At 39.4% G+C, this 16,582-nt stretch overlaps 1 protein-coding gene across 4 annotated transcripts in view; it reads right to left on the reverse strand.

Moving 5' to 3' along the window:
• AGAP1 (ArfGAP with GTPase domain, ankyrin repeat and PH domain 1) overlaps positions 1 to 16,582 on the reverse strand; it is a 389,866-nt gene that overhangs the window by 315,999 nt on the left and 57,285 nt on the right. The gene's annotated exons all lie outside the window — the stretch shown is intronic.

The following is a 16,582-nucleotide window of genomic DNA, read 5'->3' on the forward strand; positions in this document are numbered from 1 at the left end:
CACCACATCTACACATCTTTTAAATACCTCCAGGGATGGTGACTCCACCACCTCCCTGAGCAGTCTGTTCCAAGGCATGACAACCCTTTTGGTGAAAACGTTTTTCCCTCATGTACAACCTGAATCTTCCCTGGCACAACTTGAGGCCCTTTCCTCTAGTTCTGTTGCCTGCTATTTGGGAGAAGTGAGAAGAGAGGCTTGTAGTACAGTTACAACTTTGTATTTCCTTTTACAGCTTCAGAAATGGAGTGCTAGGTTTCAAACAGAAGCCTACTCCAGAACACTTTCACATATATATCTCCCTCTACAGTTAAATATATCATATACATTTCATATTTTGTATGTATATACCAGGTGCATCTGCTGCTAAGCCTATGACTTCGTACAGAATTACACAAGCATGCCCTCTGATTTGGTATAAAAGCTGATGGATGGAAACTGCTCAGAGCTCTAACCCTCCAGTTACATAGGTGGTTTTTTGAAGACAGAATTACAGAGGACTTGCATTAAAAGTCTGCTTAATGCCACTCTGTAGCTAAACAACATCTGTAAAAGCTTTTAACACCTGCTGAATTTCTCTAAAAGTTGTGTTTTCAACTATGTAGCAGAGTAGTACAGATAATATAATGTGAACTGAACTGGACTAGCAGGGCTTTCCAGCCATCCTGGAGCTAAGAAGCAAAAATGGTTTAGCAAATACTAAGGTCATAGTTTGGGGCAAGTACTTTTTAGAAAACTACATAAACACCCCCCCCACCCCCCCAAGGAGCACTGAAATACATAAAACAGCGTGGGTAAAGGGAACTATGTAAGTCAGCAAACCTAAGCAGGTTCAATTCATATAGCTTGCAGAAGTCTTTATTCGCTCAGCAGCTACCTCTTTAGCTATACAGCTCTGTTGCTTTTGTAGCCCTAGCCTGGTTTTGCCCATCATGAATTACATTCTACATGCTTTTATCTTGTCCACCACAGCCCCCCCTTTTTTTATCAAGTTACACAACATAGTATGAATATTTGTGTCCAGTACAAGGTTATTCACATTTCAGTCTGCAGCACGTCTACCTCAGTGTGCTTCATGCACAGCCACGAAAGAATGAAAGGGGAAAAGAAGGGAAGAGAAGACCAGAACTCTACCAGAAAATTATTCTTAAGAAATCCACCCAGTGAGGGATAATAGTTGCTTGCAGGTACCAGCTAGCTAATCATAGGCCTGAGAGCCTGTCAGAGTTAACTCATATAAGGAAGGGGGAAAAAAAAGGGCAGGACACAGGATGTTTAAGGGTGGGGGTGAAGAAAAACCTCTGGCTAGCTTTGTCTGGTATAGGGCCATCTACCAGTAAGGAGCACTCTTCCTGACCTCAGTCTATCAAGAAGCTGCTGCCAGACAGGGAGCTGACAGTGCTTACTACTGCATTTAAGGCTGCAGTCACCAGCAGTGAGCTTTTTGCCACTATCTCAGCATATACAGCACTCAGGTAAGCACTGGGTACAAGAACACAGTCCACTGCTCTCCTGTGTCACCCTTAACAGTGCAGCAAGGTTGGAGGTGACAAACAAATCAAGTTACAAGCATCTGCATGTGTTGTAATAATCTCCTCTGACAAAACAGATCACATACCACTGACACACAGGTTTTACTCCAACTCTTTAAAAGGCTGTGGGATGGATTCTGTATACCTTTTAAAACATTTAAATATCAGAGTAGAAAATTTTCAAGTCTGTTGTGCACTAAAGGTGCAATAAGATGAGGGAGTCAGGGAGGCTGAAGGGGCTCAACTGTTCCCTTCTGGATTTGCAGGACTGCAGTAGGTGAGGGGTGGCAGGAGGCAGAGATCTGTAACATGAGTTTACATGCACTGAAAAGTGCTATTAAATACTGACACTCCAGTATTTTACCAGTTTTATATGTTCTGTCTTTAAACAACAGACACAGGCACTACTCAAACATTAAAGCCTGAAGAATGGTATTTTCTATTGATGAAGCACATTTCTTACAGCAGTATTTAAAATCTATTTCTCTCAACGCAGTAGAAGAAACATCTACTACTGTCTTGTTGCTGGTAAGAGGCATTGCAATAGGTAATCTGGCTATCATCTGAAGACCTACCAAGTAGTTTTTAGTGTAGAAGACTCACCTTTTAGCACTAAAGATGATCTGCCTGAAACAGAAGCACTTATTAACTCAGAGACCATCAGGAAACGCTGCTTTATCTGTGAATTTTGATTAGACCAGTTCTGAAAGGACAAGCCAATTCTTGAAGCCAGCCCTTTCACCACACAAAAGACTAACCATGCCATTTCCTCCCCGTCTTCCACTTCTGCTTTTGCCCTCTCCCATTATTCAAATGGTTCCGTGCTATCTCATTAGCATCACTTTGTAACACACAGGCGCACCCCCCCAGCCCCCAAAAAAAGGGGAGTTGGAAAATTCACTTCCTTGCTTTTGCTGTTTTAGTTCCAAAGCTAAGCAAGCCCAGCTGCTCAGGAAATACCATTGTAATGAACACATTATTGAACATAGAAGAATCAATCGAAATCTCTGTCAAAAATTTCACATGCTGCAAACAGGCCAGCAATCAAATGGCTCTTACGAAATACTTCTCAGCCATGTTTAACAACTTCATCTTCCAAAAAATTCAGGCACATGATCAAAATTTAGGAAACAAAAAAATAATCACACATGGAAGAACTGAGTGAGAGTAGAAAGCCAAAAGCCATTCTCCATTACTAACACCTGACATAACACTACTGTTTGCTAGATATTGCATTTCCTCCAACCTAAATGATGAAAAAAAAATCATTGCTAAAAAATACCTCCTTTCAGACAGCAAAGCCTACTCATCTTGTGACTTGTCTCATCTCATTTTTTTTTAACTGACATTTGTTGACAACACACAAAAGGCATTAACTATTTTAAAGGGCAACTTCAGCCTACTTTGTTATAAATATTTCAATACCATGGAGGTTTCTCTTACTCAGCTGACAGTGATAAACAGTTCTATGATGCCAAAATTCCTACAGCTGCTACAGCCATGATGAAGAAATTTCCCCAAACACCTATGCTTTCTCTCTATAAATTTTGCAATTCAATAAAAGTACTTTCATCAACCTTAAGAGGAGAATATTAAGGAGTAGATAAAACATCTACAGCTATCCAATGGCAAGAAAGAAGGCAAAATAGGATTTTTCTTCAAGGTGTGCAATGCACAAAAAGCAACAAAAAAAAAATCAGCTAGATATTGGAGTAGAAAAAACCAAACCAACAAAACACACACCAAGCAAAAAACCAAAGATATCCAAACACCACACTTCATCACAGTAGCTGTAGATCTAAACAGATTTCTAAGAGAAGTTGGGAAGCCTCCATGCTCCAAGGTGGCTGTGCTTTTCTTGGGGTCTAGTCAGACACAGAACTCCAGAGATCCCTTTCAACAGCTCCCATTCTATGACTAAAATACTGGGTTTCACATATCGCAATGCAACATACTGGCCTGCTTATGGTTTTGCTTGTGATTTTCGTATACTGTGCCACTCTGAGGTGGTAAAAATCTTTAGCAAGTCTGTTCCCTCCTTGCATGAGCAGATGGAATGTAATTGCCTATTCAGCTCCTTTATTGAAGCAAATCATTGGGATTCTTACTAACTTCCCCAAAAGCCTTTTGTTGGCACTCAAAATCCTACACTTTATATCTTGCAACACAAAGAAGGATACTGTGAAACTGAAGCTATTGAAAATTACATACTCCTCCATTACTAAGCTTCAATAGAAAACCTAGCAAAATTTTATTTATTTCCCAACTGCATGGACCCTATTGCAGTATCATCTCGTGGAACTTCATGTCAAATGCAATATCCTAGAACTATGTCAACTTTTACATTTGCTTGGTATCTGATATTGTGTGCAGTAAGTAACTTAACTGTTCCTAGGAAAGATGCCACCTCCTTCAAACTCTAGACTTCCACAGGACAAAGAAAACTTCGTGATTATGAAAAGTGTACTACCAATCCACAGGGTACAGTACTTGAACAGAAGAGTACCCTCAAGAACATCACTTTACCACCCACTTTCTCCTCCCCCCAGCACTGAGAAGACAAAAATTTCTTCAGGTTAACAAAAGCGTAACAAAGCCTTTTCTGCCCTCTATTCCTCCATGCATCCTCATAATCTTTTGCTTATAAAGTTTTCTGGGTTTTATTTACAAGCTATAACACTACCCTCACATTGACATAGGCATAGCCAGCCTTTAAAGTGCACTATGCATGCACGTCTCCTCCAGTTGCTGAGGAGATGTTAAACTCGCCTCAGTTCACAGATGCAGCCAGCTTACTTGTTCACAATTATTTTTTTTGTTCTGGGAAACAAGTGTTTAAAAGCACATACATATTTTCTGTGCACAAGAGGTTGATAGAGTAACAGGTACTTTCAGCTTCTAGAGGGATAATTTCTACGCATATCCTAACATACTTGAACCCGTTAAAATATAACAGAAGCAAAGTCTCCACATGGACCATTGAAAAGCCCCACAAGAAGCAGGGTATCTCACCTATCTGGATAAAGAAAGTGAAGTAACCCTGCGAATACAGGTAGTACTTCATTATTCCACAACTTGAGATGCTGAGAAAATGCTTCTGTTATTATTAGTGCTTTGATGTTTAGGAACAAGATGCAAATTTCAAGCGAGATCCAGAACACTACAATGAAAAAACCCACTACTGATACACTGGCACACCACACACATTAATCTACAGAAAAATCTGTACTGAATTGCTACCATGTCAGAAAGCCACCCTGGACTCTGACAAGCACACATGCCAATAAACACTAACAAAATCTTCCTTAAAAATGGGTAACAAATAAAATTCTCTGATTTCACTCTAGCAGAAAGATTTGGTTTAATAATACAGAATATCTTCATCTTCACCCACAACTACTTGTTTTATCAGTGGTACCACAAAGAAAGCTTAACATAAACACAGACCCTTGGATATTTCAGCTCAAACTTGATCAACTGTTTTTCCAGAATTTTACTTCAGCCAACAGATCTCAGGGGAGTTTGTTGCCAAATAATTTATGTAACACACTTGACTACATTGAGGACAGCTCAAGCCGCATTTTTGCTACATTCTGCTCTACAACAGTTTGTTACAGTAAGTACACAGAGCAGCTATCTGTACTATCTTTCTACAATGAGCAGAGGTTTAATGTATTTACCACATCCTGAGATAGAAACCATGGTAATTCAGTCTTGGTGCTCTTTCAGGCCAGGACTTTATTAGTGATCTTCAGAGGTCACCTGGGAACATTCAGAACTTTCACATCACCTGCACTACAAAGTACAGTAGAGACCACCCTATGTACTACAGCACCTACATACCTCAAAACCTAGCAAGGTACATCTCAATAGCTTGCATTCTGAGCTCTTACAGACAGCTTAATCAACAGGAAAGAGATGTCAGGATTCAACAGCAAGACTACTTTAAACACGTAACGCTCACATGTAGAATACAGAACTACAGCAAGACCCAGAGTTCAGCACTGGACAGGCAGTCTGAAGACAATCCTTCAGTTATCACTAACATTAAAACAAGCTTACTGCATACACACTAGCCAGACTTCCATCTTCTCTTTTGTATTGGGTTTTAGCCACTTCAAAGTCAAAATATTCCTGGTGTTAACAACTGCTGTATCTAATTCGGGCAACAAGGAAAGTGACTCTCTTCTTCCAGTTACAAAAGGTGCAAGCCTCATGTAAGTAGCAGTCTGACCTCCAGTAAAAGGCTAGCCAGCTAGTCAACAGTCAACATTCATTAGAACCACAAAACACTGCCCCAAATCCACATTATGAGAGTAGGTCATACAAAATGTTGCATGAGGATGATGCTACCTGTGCATCCTTCCGTTTAGCCTGCATTTACACCTCAGAGAGGAGTTTAAGTAAATTTCCTGCAACAACAAACAAGTACTTAAGTACTCTGCTGCTCATATTTGGAACTATTCTTTTAACCTGAAGTCACAGCATTTGCTGATGGTCCAGATTATTTAGCAGAAATTAACTTCTGTCTTAAGAGTCTCTGAAGTTACAACCTTGGCATGGAACAAGCTTTGTGAACTGAAGTTCTGAAGATCCTGAAGAATACCAGAAAATAAAACAAGAACAGGCTTTGTGGCTGAAGATTAAAAGGCTGCTTTTAAATTGAGATTAGTCGCAACAGATTAAAGCTGAAAAGACAATGTTTTTGTCTTCCTGAGAGCATAAAAAAATTCATATATTCAGGTCCTGCCCATCTTGAAAAAAACACTGAAGGGCTGTATTTTCCCTTCCATTTTTAGTAGGAAAGGATTTTCAAATATGTTCCTTCGGCTTTTACAATGGCTTTAATGTCCAAGTTAAACAGCTTGCTCTTGGCATTTGTGACATCCAATAGCAACAGCTAACCACTGTAAGGAAATTCTGAACTGGATCATTCACACCTTCTTGATTCTAATGACAGCTTTGTAGAGAATTTAACCTACACACTTTTGCCTTCACGGCAATTCCAGATTTTTATTACAGACAAGTTCCCAGAGTTAGACCTTGCAGTAACATAACTACCAAGTCAGAAGTTTAGCAGATACACATTAAATGTTATTTCACCAGGAAGGCGACAAGACACAGGTTCTGGTAAACATTTATCTACCTCTGAAGCAAATACACAGTATGCTACTCTGTCTTGCATACACAGTAATCTCAAAATGCCCAGCCCATCTCAATGAATATTTAATAGGTTCTGCTGTTCTATTCATACACTTACTATATAAAGCAATTTTAATACTCTAAAATGTGTTATAAGCAAATCCATTACAATAACCTATGATATAACTCAGCCAAGGCTGCCTGTGAACTTCTTACCCAAGATATCTGAATTGAGACTGAGCCAAATAAATCAGCACAGGAGGTGAATAAAGCAAACTGCTACTGCTTTGCACAGCTGACCAAGTACATGCCAAGACTCAGTCAGTTAACATAATCAGGTTGCAAGCACCAAGTTCTTTGAATCCTTATTCAATATTTTTTGATCATCTTGTCACAGGGAGTTGTATGAGAATTAAAGATTTGGGTTGTATGCACAGCCAGAACAGGCAAGTACTGATGAAACCTTACAAATCTCCCTAGCTTTCAGCATCCAAAAATAAAGAGAAGTCTTCAGAAAACTATTTCCAACTTTAAAATAATAAATACTGTCATCACTGTTTGGTAATTCATGCAAAAATGAAAGCAGCCCCCACAAATCTGATAGCCCTTAGTCAGCCATTATCCATGCAAGCAATTTCACACCTGCCAAGGTGCAGCAAAGGCATTAAAATCTAATAAAGTGAGTTCAGTCCATTTTGCCTCCTAGATCCTTCATAAAGGATCATGCAGTTGACAGTGGCTCTATCTAAAAATCTGTGCAAAGTTGCAAGCTGGAAAAGGATGACTTAAAGAAACCTTGTTAAAGAGCTACACACAAAAGTGATTAAAACTTTACTTGCACGCTTCTTTCTAGGTAATACAAAGCAATACATGGAACACCTGGAATATTCACTGCAAATCAGTGATCCTAGACCTCTAGTCTGATCTGTCTGGTCTTATGGAAACAGACATAGCTCACCTTGCCACTGACATTGAAGATGCCACTATACATTGAAGATACTATGAGGTAAGAATTTTGGTGGGGTTTGTGGGTGGGTTTTTTGATTCTGAGCATTTTCTCTGTTGGGGGTTTGGTGTGTGGGTTTTTGGGTTTTTTTAGGGGAATTGTTTATTGTTGTGAGTTCTTTAGGGGGTTGGGTTTTTTTAATGTTGTAAGTAGACAAGCAACATAAATTCAAACCTATCCAGTATCAACAAAACACCCACGTATTCTTACCTTGACAAACCTGTCCCTTCTCATTGTTCACTGAAACTGTGAAGCTAACAACAGCATGAAGAATTTACTTCGAGAACTACTGCAACTACTGTCCTATGAAACTAGCATATCCAGGAGAATGTTGCCAGTTGAAGAGTTCCAACCATTTTCAGGAATTTTTAAAAGTTACAACAATCTGGGTTTACATATTCATTTCCAGCAACATACTGGTGAGAAACCTGAAGTATCTCATTCAGTCAAAAAAGGCATACTAGGAACACAAATGGCTACCAATTACACTTTTGTAAGAAGTACTTCAGTGCAAAACTTATTCAACCCATATGGATTTTGCTTCCAGGTTTGTGAACGCAGGTCATCTACCTAGAGACCACCCAAACTGGCTGAAGGACACAAAATCCACAACTAATCAGAATTCCAAGAGCTAGATACAGAGACTGGAAGGTGAATAGCCAGCCAGTAGTAGTAAATACCAGGAAAACAGGCTACACCTTCTGCAAAATGTTTTAGTAAATTCAGAAGGTCTCAGTTTTGAACAACCAAAACTGATGTGTGTGGTTATAGTCACACACAGAGCGTTAAGACTGCGCTTTCACCTTTTGCACTCAGTTGACAGTCATGGCTTTTCCTGGAGCAACTGGGGAGAACACACCTGATTGCTGTAGCAGGAAAGACTGCGCAATCACCAGACAATCTTTCTTCCCTTGCCTCCAGCTGCTCTCACAGGAGATTAAGATCACATTCAGAGAAAACAGGAAAATAGGCAGAGACAGCTATCTTAGCAATGCTTTATTGTCAAAGCCCCACAGCTCAGGCCAATTCCCCACTAAATTTATGCAAAAGCATTACTGACTGCTTACCTGGGCCAGCTGGACCCAGTGTGGGTTTCACTCTTCTTCTAATCTCAGTTTTCATCTATATTTCTGTTTTGCACGAGAGGTAGACTAACAGGTCAGAAAACTTACCTAAACAAGCTTTCTGCTCTGCATAATTGCAAAACATCAGGGAGTGAGAGGAGGACATAGGAGAGCTAAAGAATAGGCAATACTTCCAGAAAGTTATGTCAAACATGAGTAACATTTTTCTCTAGTTGCAGGTCAGAAGCAAGGTCTCCAAACACATGGTTCAGTCTGGCTTTGGGCAGGAGGCTAGATTAGATGACCTCCCGAAGAATCTTCTAATCTGACTTTTCCTATGATGCCATGAGGTACAGATGAAGGTTTGAAAAATGCTCAAATACAGTCTTACTATGTTAAGTTTAATCCAAACCCAAAAAAGACCTCTCAGGACTCAGACCATACTGCCTCTATATATTTACTCATCCTGGCAAAGGCAGTATCTGATTATTCAATGTTATGTAGAAGGAACAGTAACTTATTTGCACACTACCTTAATTTCACCCCTCTTCCCTCATTCCCTTTGTTAGAAGCCAAACTGCATCTCATGCTTTTCCCACTAGCTAGTCTGCAATGGAAGATTCCTAGATAAACTACTCAAAAATGTTTTCTCCCTTGTTTCCAGATCATTATGTTAACTTACAGTTTATACAACTTCAGCTCATTGCCTCTTAAGGCAAAGAGACTGCTGCACTATGACATACCTTCTCAACCAACTTGGTTGTTATGATCCTAGTCCTTGTAAAGTATTAGCAGAAAGAAATGCTACCAGAAGTACAACAGTACTCTGTTACTGAATCACAAAGGCTTAATACAGTCCCCTTACATCTAGAATTGATGACTTAAAAATACATTAAAAAAAGGCAAGTCAGCTGCCTTTTTCTTCAGTAAGTCTAAGAATATGTGCATTACAACAGATGATCAAATCCTAGAGAATAAAACAATTCAAGAAACACTTCCACGACTCCTAACAAGCACAGAGATCTGATTAAGCGCATTAATATGCAACATGAGGAAAGACAAAGTCTCTTTAAAGTCATGGTGATATTGCAACATCACCACCTGATGCAAGTAATCATAACTGAATGAGCCTAAAATGTATTTTATTTCAGAATATCATTTACAGAAGATAAGAACCATGACCAGAAAAACATTCTTAACAGAAAACACTGAACCTTCTTCCTTGAATAGTTTGGAAGCAAAAACAAACAGTTGCTCAGTACCAGAACTCAAGAGGCTTTACATCAAACACTAGATATTGCTGTGTGGAATTAGAGGCCATTCCATCATATGTTCACCATGTGAAAGGCTGATAGGATGAATTCCCATTACCTCCCAGTGAGAAAAGTGCCCAGAAAAGAACTTGCCTACCCTTACCTTTAGGAAAGCAACACTGAGAGCTTAGCTACAGGTAACATTTTACCCCAAAACCTTCCCAGTTTGCATGGAGATTTTTCTCTGTTCCTCTTACTTCTCCATTCCCCCATTTGAGCCTGATCTCTCTCCTGATCTTGAAAATAGCAGTGTTAAACCAGCAGCTCTAAAGCACAGACATCACAGCAGTCTAACATGTAACATCAGGCATCCCTTTTTGCTTGAAAGTGGTGTACCTTATTTAGTACAGAGTTTATTTGCCTATAAAAATATCTTAACTACTTGGCTACACCATTTTCTGCAAAGAAAACCAGATCTGTTGCTAAAAGATGTTAGCAAACCCATATGATATACTAGCTTGTTGACTCACTATGCTAATAGAACTACATAAAAAATTAATTGTACCATAAAAAGCAATTTCCATTGCACCACACAAGATGCAACTGCAAGACAACACTTGCCTCCACTGCACAAAATTAGTAAGCCTAATTTGTGGATCACCTATACTCTTAAGAGACTGTAAAGCCTGTTTGTATCTCTGCAACATGTTATATGAAAGCTCTCCTTCACTACTTTATCAAGTAGACCACAAATTGTCAATCAGCAGCAGTGCTGTTTTCCTTCCTCCCTCCCCCCCTTTTTTTTAAACTGTGAACACCAGCAGCACCTCTGTATAGAGCAGTATCTCTGTAACTCGAGGTAAAAGTACAAATTTATGTGATACATCATGCTCCTCTACCCAGTTCAACCATAATGATACAACAAACATCAAACGTCTCCATACAACTGTTAGCGCTTTCAAGTCATTCCCCTCATACGGCATTATTTTGTGAGAATGCCATAATTCCCAAATTAAACCACAGATGTGTATGATGTTAAGATTTGCTAACACTCCTTCCAATCACAACATCCAAAGGCAATTTCAGGGGGGCGGCGGGGCAGGGGGGAGGAGGGAGGAAAAGAAAAGAAAAACCCCACACAGTTCTTCCTGCAAATTTAAATAATTGGACCAAAGCTTCTTGATATATTACCACCAACATCCTATCACTCAAGAACCTACACAGCTATGGCTGCAAAAGGCCAGCTCCTCAATTATAATTAAAGATTTGTACACTTTCTTGCATAATTTGGGGTAGGAAGGAGGGCTCAGGCACCCCACCAAAGTAAAAGCTAATTGCTCTGGAACAGTAATGGACACCTTAAATACACAACATCAGTGTTTAGTCAGGCAACTTCGAGTTAGCAATAAGCTTTAAGGTAATTTCAGAATATTCTGAAGATAACATGAAGATATTCAAAATCTCAAAGTCATCCTAGAAGTTTTCAGTCGTGAGAACCATCCCAATCGCTAACACTGACAATCAGCAGACAGACAACACAAAAGCCAATGCTACTTCTCCATTGCAGGGGTGTTGAAAGTTTTACATGCAACTTCAACTCCTACAAACATACTGACACTGATTAAGCACTCTAAAGCAAGAGATATATCTGGATTTCTTGGCTGGATTGCGGCATGTACAAGATATTTCCCCTCTTACTGCTACAGTTCACAGAATAGCTTAGGTTGGAAGGGACCTCAGATAATCTATTGTAACCAGTCTGGCACAGGCAGGTCTGCCTCTCAGCTAGACATGGCTGCCCAAGGCCTCATCCAATCTGGCCTGCAGGGAGGGAGCATCCACAATCACTTAGGGTACCCTAATCCCAAGTCTCACCACCCTCATACTGAAGAGCTTCTTCTTAAGATCCAGTCTAAACGTAGTCTCTCTCAGCTTAAAACCATTCCTCCTAGTCCTATTGCTAGATACCCTTAAGAAAAAAGTCCCTCTCCAGCTTTCCTATAGGCTCAGTTTAGGTAATGGAAGGCAACTATAAGGTGTCCCCAGAGTCTTGTCTTCTCCAGGCTAAACAGCCCCAGCTACTACAGTCTATCTCACAGCAGAGGTGCTCCAGCCCTTAGATGGTCCTTGAAGTTGAGCATGAAGTAGAGCACTAAGCCATGTTAGCTTGCTACTGAAAACACCTGGAGGAGTACATTACAATCCAAGCAGCTCAGGGAAGATCCTATTGCTCTCTACATGTAGGGAGGTCTTAATGAAGTGGGGATTGGTCTCCTCTCCAAAGTAGCAAGTAATAGGACAAGAGAAAGTGGCCTCAACTTGTGCCAGGGGAAGTACAGGTTAGACATTAGGGAAAAATTCTTCACGAAAAGGGTTGTCAAGGGCTGCCACAGGCTGCTCCACAAAGTGGTGGAGCAACCATCTTTGGAGGTATTTAAGAGATGTGACGCTGAGGGACATGGTTGAGCACTGAACTTGGCAGTGCTGGCTTAACAGTTGGACTTGACGATATTTAAGGTCTTCTCTATTCTAAACAATTCTATCATCTTTTGACTTGATGACCATCTTCTACCAGATGCAGGCTGGTCGAGTACATTCATAACCATATTGAATTCCATTCTGCTACTTGCTAGTCAGCAAATACTCCTTGTTTTGGTAATGGAATTTCAAGAACTGAAACACCTCTAAACTCATTGTAACTACACAGAACTAGAGGCAAAATAGGAAGTGATTGATATAAATATTTACATTCTTTCAGCTGTTTAACACATGCAGAGCTTGTTCTTCACACAGGCCTCAGAATGACCCAGTGACAAGTACAAGCTGAAGCTCACATCCAGCCTTCTCATATACTGAAAACTCATATTCACATATATGAAACCCTTAATCCGTGAAGGGCTTTACAAAGGTGCTTAAAAGACACAATATGTTCACTGCTCATTGCAAGAGCTCTTGTCTTTTCCAATTCATATAGTCCTAGCTTAAAATTCTCCTGAAATTCCTAGATTTAGCAAATTATAATCTTCTTCATCTATTGCTTTAGATATTTAGGTTCAAGACAAAAAAGCTCTAGCAGTTTCACATCTATTTGTCATTTAACTGTTCAGCAAATACAATGCAAAAGGTTAATCTGGAGAGAGGAAAACAGATGTTCAGTTACAAGGAAATTTTTCTCAAGAGGCGATACCCAGGAAGTTTGTCTTTCCAATCCGCTCCAGCCCACAAAGTTTCCCACCACACTTATCCAATTGGAAAATTATGAATCAGCCTCTAATTTAGCTGTGTACATAGCACAAATACCAACTTGGAGGACTTCAGCACGTAGAATTCTTAAGTGCTTAAAGTACTATAAAGCACTTCTGTGAGAATCATACTAAGCACACACTCTATTAACAACATAATTCTTGTTACAAGCTTCAAAATAAACTTCCATTACTCTGAAGTTGAAGCCATGGAGCTGTTTAAGCTTAAATGATAAACAGAGCACTCAGTCTGGTTTCTAAACAGAGTAGCATTTCACAGGTATGTGAAACATCACAGTATAAGCCTGCTGAGCATGAAAAAAGGCCTTCACAAAAAGGAGTTGTATTTCTCTTCCAAGCTAGTTGCATGTTTACAGCTAAGCTAGACTATTTGAATAAACAAAATCAGCCAGTACTCCCAAAGATACCTAAAAAACATAGGAATCCTCCCTACACTGTTCACAGAAAAGCTGAGTCTGGAAAGAACACCTCCAGAACACCTAACCTCCCATAGAAGCAGGATCACTGAAACCAAGGTTGTTCAGGACTGTGTTCAGTTGACATTTCCATGTCCCCACATGCAGAGACTCCAGAGCCTTTCTGGGCAGCCTGTTCCAGTAGTTGATCACTCTGATGGTTGAAAAACATTTTCTTACCTTCAGATGAAGTTGAATGTGTTTGAATTTGTGCTATTGCCTCTTGTCCCATTAGTGTGCACTAGCAAACTTGCCTCCTCCTTCATTTCTTCCCACCAGGTACTTGGACACATAGATGCTATTATCCCTAAACCTTCCATCCTCAGGCTCAGTAGTGCCAGCTCTCTCAGCCTCTCCTCCTATGAAAGAGGCTCTAGTCCCTTTAACCATCTTCTGGTCCTGTGCAGAATTTCCTCCAGTAAACCTGGATCTTACTTGTACAGAGGAGCCCACAATTGAAAGTAACAATAATAGTAATAATCCAGATGAGGCCTCACCAGCACCAGGTATAAAAAAGGATAACCTCCCTTTGGCCTCCTTCAGCATTTCTTCAGCAAAGAAATAAAATTCTGGTTTTCATGTGTTACAACAAGAGCAATCATTTGAAATAAGTACTCTAAGACTGAGGCTATGTTGACATATATTATGCAGTAAACATCTCCTACCATGTTCTACTACACACCTAGGAGAACTTTTTGTTAATGCTAAATTTAACCTCTTGTAATTACCAATGGTGGTGTGTAGTGTGAGAAATAATTTAAAAATTAAAATACTTAGGTAAACCACAGTTACCTAACTCACAACATGCATTGCTAGCTCACATACAATTTGAAGTTATCTCTGCCCCAAGGTTAGTGCTTTCAAATGCCTAAATGAAGTATCTACCAATGTATCTGGTTCGCCAAGCAGCCAACTGCAGTTGCAAATAGCTGTTTCAGTTACTTGTGCGAGTGGAAGGCTGTGCTTCAAAAGGAGAATAAGACATTTCTCACCAAAAAGAGGATTAGATATTCATTTAGAGTTCCTCATATTGAAGCCAAATCTACTAATCATGGGATGTCCTCTAAAATAATTCTAATCCCTTAGAGGCTCTAACATGTCCTGGCTTCCAGAGATCTTAGAGATTTTGCAACCCAGCAGAACAGAAGAGCTCTTAACCAAGTCAGTATATGTAAAAAGAGACACTGAAGAGAGCAAAACACAAGCAGGACAAAGGCTGTGACTAAATACACAATTGGTACTCAACTCCTGACCTTCATCTGGTCACTGTCCAATTGCACAAAACTTCTTAAAAAGGAAAACTATTTGCAAAGCAGTTTGAAAAGAAGTAGGATCAAATAAGCCTGAATGTTCTCCGTACCGAATTTAATAAAGCAAGAAAAATTAAAAACAGCCTGTAAAGCCAACAAAGCTTTTCTTTTTTCCCCCAAAAATAAAAGCTATAGTATTCATGTATATACATTGGAGGTACTGGCAAGGGCAAGGCAAATGAACCTCAATAGGAAGAAAAGCTTATCAAGCTCTTAATGCAGCAACATTTGGCTTATGCAATGGATTACAGTTCCTCTCCATAAGGAAAAAAAAAGTGATTTGAAGCTGAAGTGATATTAGCACATAAACAATCATCACCCAGACATTACACTGGCCAGCCTATCAAGTAGTTATAGATCAAGCTCACATTTCTGAAGCTGAAGATCTAACTAATAAAAGCCATAAAAACTGTTCAGTGGTATGAACACAGAATGCAGTATCTTGTTAAGGAAAATTAAAAATATTGAGAGGAGCACCTGGGGTTTGCATTCTTCAGTTCCAGTTGAAGAAGATAAGGCATTATTAAAATAAACAAACACACACCACCAAACTATACTATTTGTTAAAAAGGCTCTGATGCCAGATATTCAAGAATCCATAACTAAGGCCACAGTACTGGGCACACAGTACACAACAGGCAAAACCAACAGAAAAACAGTTGTGAACTCCTAACATGAAAGTGTCATTTTATTGGCTAAAAGGAACAATTTTGAGCTGCATACTATTTGTGCTGGAGTTTTATTTGGTCAGACTTTGCTTTCATTCCAATCTATTAACAAGTTTTGGTTGCCCCAAAACTAAATCAGTGTTCTGTATTAGATGTGTTCCATGGCAGTGATATTAATATCATTGACAAGAACAAAAAAACAACCAGCAACCAAAACACCACAAATACTCTTTCTAGCTCAGACTGGCAAGTTACTTTAGTTCTCAGCAGAAGTAGTATTATTGAAGAGAAACATATGTATTTAGGCAAAGACATTACAAAAACAAAGCACTTCTGTCTTACTATTGAGGCTAACACACCTACACCTGTAGCCTTATGGTTTTTTTTTAGGGGAAAAGAGAGGCCTGCTGCATGGGATGTCTTCTGGGCAGAACTTTTCTGCTAATATATGGCATTTTGTGGACAAATACAACCAGCTTGATGGACCATTGGACACATGTTGTTAACACTGTTAACAGCACTATATTTGTCAGGAAAAATCTACCTAGTAGCTTCAGCTGCATTTTATTTTTATTAGACTGTTTTCAGCCAAAAAACCAGCAGTTTCATTATTGGCAGGACATGACTTGTCTCAGACCTTTAGAGAAACACCAAATTCAAAATGATACTGGGAAGCTGTATAATTATACTAGCAAAAGATGACCTTGATCAGTTTGGAGAGAAGTACACTTCAGCAGCCTTGTGAGTACCATAATATAATTGATAAGAAAATTATTAACTAAGACAGCAAAATATACCAACTGAGCTACAATTTGGCATGTGAATCCTGTATTTTAAGCCTTCTGAAATGTTCCAATCGTAGTTAAACAAACCTGACAAATATACAGAT

This window comes from Dryobates pubescens, chromosome 2 (genome assembly GCF_014839835.1).
Source record: "Dryobates pubescens isolate bDryPub1 chromosome 2, bDryPub1.pri, whole genome shotgun sequence".
Lineage (NCBI taxonomy): Eukaryota > Metazoa > Chordata > Aves > Piciformes > Picidae > Dryobates > Dryobates pubescens.